The sequence below is a fragment of the Siniperca chuatsi genome, linkage group LG11 (assembly GCF_020085105.1).
Source record: "Siniperca chuatsi isolate FFG_IHB_CAS linkage group LG11, ASM2008510v1, whole genome shotgun sequence".
Lineage (NCBI taxonomy): Eukaryota > Metazoa > Chordata > Actinopteri > Centrarchiformes > Sinipercidae > Siniperca > Siniperca chuatsi.
This window is the reverse complement of record NC_058052.1, coordinates 11,778,464-11,785,499: the sequence shown is the minus strand read 5'-3', so window position 1 is coordinate 11,785,499 and position 7,036 is coordinate 11,778,464.

The window sequence follows — 7,036 nt, the reverse complement described above, 5'->3', positions numbered from 1 at the left end:
ATTTAAATTACATTGTCCATTAGAAAGTGCTCTGACCCCATTGCTTACAACACTGATGTAGTGATGTGAGGTGGGAAAGCACAACTAAACTTAGTACCTTTGTTTAGTCATATTTGTGCAAAAGCAATGCATAATCCACATAGAAAGGGTCAATTTTTTCCATTCCAGCTCAGAAATGTACTGTAAAAAAAAAATGTCAGGCTCTTATACATACTGAAATCTGTTTGGATGCCATTCAATTGCATCCTTCCTAATTTTCCTTTCTGGAAGAAACCATTGATCTAATGTGATTGAACTGGTCTAAACAACCTAACAATGAGGCAAATTTGTGGTTTCTTCAAGGGATAAGGTGTTTAAACACGGCACATTATGAATAATGTATGGCTGGTAGTGTGGCAACATCCGGGTGAGAAAAAAGAATTTGTAGGTGTAGTGAGTGCTTGAGCACCTGCCCCCCAAAATGTCTGTGCCCGTCTCTAGGACTAAATATCTGGTGGGAAAATATTGATTCATTGCTTTATTTTATGTTGACCTAAAAGTAGTCAAATTATTATTATTTTTCAGTTAGGAGATACTGAAATCAGCCTATAAATTACCCACAATGAGTTACATTATTTTAAATGTAGAATGTGAACTCCACCTGGGTTGCTTAAACCCCCAAATTACTAGAAAAAATACTGAGGACTCAGTTTCGTCAGTGGTTGCTGCAACCCTCAAACATGCAAAATGGCTAGAAGTAAGAACTAATGAGCTTTGTAGATGAGATAAAACTGGGATGAATATGCTGTTTTATGCACCAGGGTGTTCATGCCATCTGAAAATGCCAATGGCTCTGACTACAGAGAAGGATGGGGATCCAATTGCTTGGGAGATAATAATACTGGGACCAGGGCAGCCTTCTGGAAAGATTATTAGGTTACATAAAATATGCTCATCCAGGTGTACCCTCCTCCCCCCAAGATGCTGAATCTTTTATCAGCGGGGGTCCTTGTAATGAACGCCATCATTCTCTTTAGACAAACACAAATACAACCAATCCCCAGGTTACCAGTACACATGTATCATCATCCCCTTTTTTTCTTAATCTCAGATGTTCAATTTTGTTATTTCTAAATGTGTCATAGTAATATGGGAGCAAAACAAATTGCGACAGTGGAGTCAATACCTCCAAAGAGCAAGATTCTTCTTTTCCTTCTTCCTGCAGCAATTAAAAAGAAAGTATGATATACTGACGGATGTAACAAAAGGAAGAAACTGAAAAAAGCAATTATGTCCTCTGGGGGAATGTGTAGTTCTGTGTGAATCCCCAACTGTGGGGAATGCCTTGTAATGGCTTCTATTTCTGAGGGAGACAGCAATTTAACTGCTTAACATTCAATGTTTGGGACTAGTATTCATGACTAAGAGAGACTGGCTTGCTATATACAGTAAATGCCTGTTTGCTATGCCGATCACTTCTTTGACATTATTTACAAGGTGAAAAAATTTGTGGAAAGTTAAGAGGTGGAAAAACCAGTGAGTGAGACATTCAGTGGTCTTTGGTTGGCATGTTTATCACATTTTTCAAAGACCCCACTTATCTTTTTTCTAGATTTAGAATTATTCTAGATTCATTAGTAACCCACGCTGGCAGAAAATTAGATTCTGATTTATGTTGGTGTAGTCAATTTTCATGTAGAAATAAATTGAATTGTGTAAATGAATACAGCTCTGATCTTTGATTCATGAGTCAGTAAATGCTGGTACCCATCACACTTAAAGCACGCATTTCTTTGACTTAATTTGTTCACACAGAAGGCATTTATATCTTTTTGCATCTGTTATCATTATCATTCAAGAGAGACTATGCAACATTTGCTGAACAATGGCTAATGTCTTGTTTTACTGAGCCACTACAGTGAGGATAGTTATTATAACTTGGGTCTCATTTTTGTAGTTTTGGCCACCATGATATACACCAATGTGATTGCTGAGATGTGAGAATACAATGACATCCAAAAAAGTCCAACAGGGAAAAAATACAAGCTGTCAGACGTTTAGACAGAAACAGTTTTTCTCAGTACACCATGATGTGCAAAAATCAGGCAGCATGTTTAGCGTGTTGCAACATGTTCTCAATCCCAACTCCCAAATACTGCAACTTGGTCAGTGGCCAGGTCAGGCCTTTCTTGAAACAGAGATTTTAGTCTCAATGAGACTTTTAGCTGGTAAAATTAAGCAAAAGAAAACAGACTGAAGAGTGCAGTTTCAGCTTTCTGGTATTGTGCCTGCTGGCTCTCTGTCACACTGTCATGACTTACGGGGACACTTGAATAGAACAGAGCCATCGTTAATGTTATTAGTAACACCTGCGCTTTTCCAACTCTGACCGGTTAAAATGTCTGCTGTGAAGATAGTTCAATCTGCCTCACTGTCATGGCTTTTTGGCTCACCTAAATGGAAGAGACCCATTGTTAATGTTGTTAGTTACACCTAACCTAACACCTTAACGATGGCTCTGTTCCATTTAGGTGAGCCAATAAGCCATGTTAGTTACACCTGTGCTTTCTTGGTATGACAGGTCAAAATATCTGCTGAGACAACAGTCTTGTGCCAAGTTCTCACATGGTTGCAAGGTGACGCTAACTTGTGAACAATGATGAACATCTGTTGTTGCAACAGATGTTGCAAATAAAAATAAAACCCAACATAGCTAATATTATATCAGGCTAGCATAAATACACAAAGAGATGTGCCACAATGTGTAGACATACGTAGTATAAGAATGGGACCAAGATATGTATGTATATGAGATATCTAAAAAAAAAAAACAGCTGACTTGTGTATTTCAAGTATGAATGCTTACAATGTGATATATATATAAAATGTTAATGCAGTCTCTTTAGGGTACAATGAATAATCATAGGTTGTTCCAGATAAGCCCAGTCCAATAAGAAAGACAGAGCTGCATTGTCTCTTACTCTGATTCTCCTCTCATAACAAATGACACAAAGTCTTATCTTGTGCTGAGTAAGGTGGGTGTGTTGCGATGCAGGGGTAGCTCCATCTAGTGGATCCACCCCACATTAAACCACAGGAACAACATGCAGCAACATTCTTGTTTCACAGAATTACCAGTCACAGATTCCCTATAGCAAATGACCCCCCCCCCAATCCACTGTGGTCTTAGATACAGGGCATTTGGAGGATGGCCTGTATGCCATAAATTAATTATATCTATATGCATGTGTATTTGTGTATGTAAGTATATCTGGGGATACATGTTGGGGCATGAATGTATACTAATGAATACATGTCCTTGTGTATGTTGCATGTATGTGATTTTTGTGAGACACATACATGTGCAGGCCATGAAAATAAGTGTCCTCCTGGGATAATAAAGGATTTTAAATGCAGAACATTTTACAACACACAAAAAGTGCATTACCACTGTTCAAAACTGCAAATGACCCTTTGATTTTTTGGGGAGGACTTTTTAGTGCTGCCTTTGGCATTTGGCCTCATCACACCTTCATCACTGCATTACCAGGTCAATCAGCTGACTGCAAACCAAAATGCTAATTAGGCTACATGAAAAGGTTTGCAAATCATCATGTACCACTGTTTTTGGGCAGGGCATGAGAGTTGATTGCTGTGCAATCCATGTCCCCATGCCAGTGACAAAGACGTGCCCAGGAGCTGCTTCTGAAACAGGCTCTTCAAGCTGGCACAGCCTTACTGTGACAGGAGGCATGGGCACAAAACAACCAGATGATGACACCATGGGAGATGGTAAAGGGGCAAGAGATGGTCAGTGTACCAGCCCTTAATCATCAATCAGTGTCCAAAACAGTTGTTACATCAACCTGAGCACAAGACTGACACCTACAAAAAGAGTAATACTTTAAACGTAGTGAGAAAATAAAGTAGCTCTTTAGCAATTTTGACTTAAAGCTGCTATATTTACTTCTTGATGTTTTAAGCACACACAAACAGCATGCAAAATCTGGGCAGGGAGACAGATTGTTAGTGGTATGGAGGACTTATTACACAACTTAATAAACTGCAGTCCCATGTAAAAGGATGGAAATCTATATGTCCACCTTGCATCACTCTCCCGCTGCCATGACAAAAGTACATGATTTGGCTGCCTAACCATTTACTGATGATGGTTTGACTGATGACTGACAAGTCAGCTAGTTTGCTGTGCTAAAATTTGCACAAATAAACCACATGGACATCATCAAACATCTGTTTAAAAGAACATGGGCACAAGTTGAGGGCATAGATTGTGAAATCACATCAGACACTTATAAAACCCTTTATGAGACTGTTGAGAGGATCCCTCAGATGACCATCCTATGGGCAGAAAAAGGAGGTGTAGCCAGGATCCAGAGAGGTTTTTGGAGAGGAAGGAGGTGAGAAAGAGCTAAGACAAGCAACGTCAGGGATAAAGTGTATCAATGTTTAATCAGTTTGGCCCTTTCTCTCAGGAGGCTCCCTGGGCAGGCTGGGCCCATGTACCGCTACACTTCACCATTAAAAACCTGTAAAGTGGTAAAATATTTAATATTATTAGCAGATTTTATTGGTAGATATAGTGATTGTTGATAATCAAAAAAAATTAAGAATGCACTGTTATGTTTATGTTATGTGAAAATGGGTCATGCTAACTTTGCACTCACCACCTCTGCCCATCTCCAGTTAGCAGCGGTGTTACAGAGCTCATAATGGTACTCTCGCAGGTCTTCCATGCTAAATCTGATCAGCATTTCTGCAAGGTGTCTGTAACCTTGCAGAAAGGCCCTGAGAAACCAGTTAAGTTCCTAAGTGGAAACACTTTACTTGAGTATTTCCATTTTACATTTTACTCCACGTTACTTTATACTTTTACTCCACTACATTTCAGAGTGAAATATTGTACTTTTTTCTCCACTACATTTTTTTTTGACAGCTATTGCTAGTTACTTTATAGATTAAGACTTTCCATAAAAAACACAAAATAAATTCACAAATTACAATGTATTGTTGAATATTATACAAGCGGTTCCCTACATTTTTGGCTTGTGACCTCTTACAAAAAAAAAAACAGTGTCTAGTTTGGGCCTCTTGTTACATTTCAGATGTCTGTGTTAGCAATTCCAGCAAAGAGACGTTTCCCCTTTAAATTTCTTAGATGGTTTCATTAAAATAATTGTTCGAGGCCCAAAGAGGTACGATCATCGAATATTTCACAAAAAAGAAAAGATTAGAGAAAAGTCCAAAAAACGATTCCAGATCTGAGGAGCAAAACTTTGTTTTCTCTTCTTTTCAAACCCATTAATCATCTTACGACCAGTCCGATTTATCTCTTTGGAGGGGGCCTGACCCCCAGGTTGGGAACCACTGGACTGAAATACCTAACTGTAAATAAATTAGTTAAAACTAACTCCACCAGCTAACAGTAAAATACTACTTACACATTGATGTCATATGTAACAATAATAGTCACAAGGGCCAATTTTCTGCAGAATTACTTCTTTTACTTTTGATACTTGATGTACATTTAGCTGATACTACATTTGTACTTTTACTTCAGTAGGATTTTAAATGCAAGACTTTTACTTGTAATGGAGTATTTTGAAACTTTGGTATGTGTACTTTTACTTAAGTAATGGATCTGAGTACTTCTTCTAAAAGGTCTATAATGGCTGTAGTTCTCAGCCAACCGATAAATGCCCATTCAGAAACTTGAGGCCACAAAAATGTTTTTATTCTCTTTATCAAAGATAAATAAATACACACAATCATAATATTATTATAGTTTACACTTAGCTGCCAGTTTTAGGTCAATTTGAAGATACAGCATCTCTGTACACAACAAGCTGATGAAGATCATATGATATGATCCAAAGCTCCAGAACAACTACTACATTTTTAGTACTAGTTTCAACAGTGCAAGTGTAATATTTGGACTTTTTGTCCCAACTTCAATGAGCTGTTTAAAAAATGTTTTGCTATAAGCTACTAAATTCATAGTACTGTATTATGAAACTAAGTTGCCTTCCACGACATCCCAGCCAAAGCAGACATGCAGCAGCACATTCCCCTGTTTTGACTACATATCCTCTCTGCTGTATGCCTCAGGGTGCCTCATAATAAAGCCTCATGATATAGGGGCGCTCCATCACTCTGCCATTAACCACCTATCGTTCATACTCACTGTTCCAGTCACCCATCACAGATCAAAAGCCCTGCTGATTTGTAAGCATTAGAGCCAGAATGGTGACAAAATGCAAATCACATCTTCGTTTTAGTCTTAATTTTAAAGGATTTGGGCCCCAAAATGGCATGTCTTGTATTCTTTCTCCACCAGACAGCAAAGTCTGACTCAGAAATGTTTATTTCAGATATTTGCACATGGCCAGATCCCAAAGGAAGGAAAATATCACATATTTAAACCACGACTGACGCCCACAGTGTTATCTTTTCTATCAACCTCTCTGTCTGTTACAAAGACACTATGACTCAGATGAAGAGCAGACATACAGACTTTTTATTTTTAAACATGCACCGGTATAAGATTGATATAAAACATCAGTGTGCAGGGACTCCACCACAGATCATCAGATAAACAATAAACACTTTTATCTGTTTGTGATGCATGTGTTGCATGGACCTTGTTTCTACCGTGAAAACAAATTCTAATCTACAATATTCGTAAATCACTGTGGCTCAGTATGTAAAACAAATGTTCCACAAAAAAGTTTCACAAAGATGATACATGTTGGGTTGTTCATCCCCTTTGCAGCAAATAAAATATGTTCCTATGTGTGTCACACACACTTTGTAATTATAGGTTTAATATCCTGAAATCAAAGGGAGCTTACGTGCATTTTGAGTGAGATAGAACATTATAAATAATCCTACTAGAATTTTGTGGATGCAGTTTTTCTTAATCCGAAATAAAGTTTCACATCATGTTGGTTAATGTTATTGAAAGCATGAATCTTTGAAAAAAAAAGTTTACAGTATCAAATCTCCATTCTCAATAATACCACATAGATAAAAAAAAAAA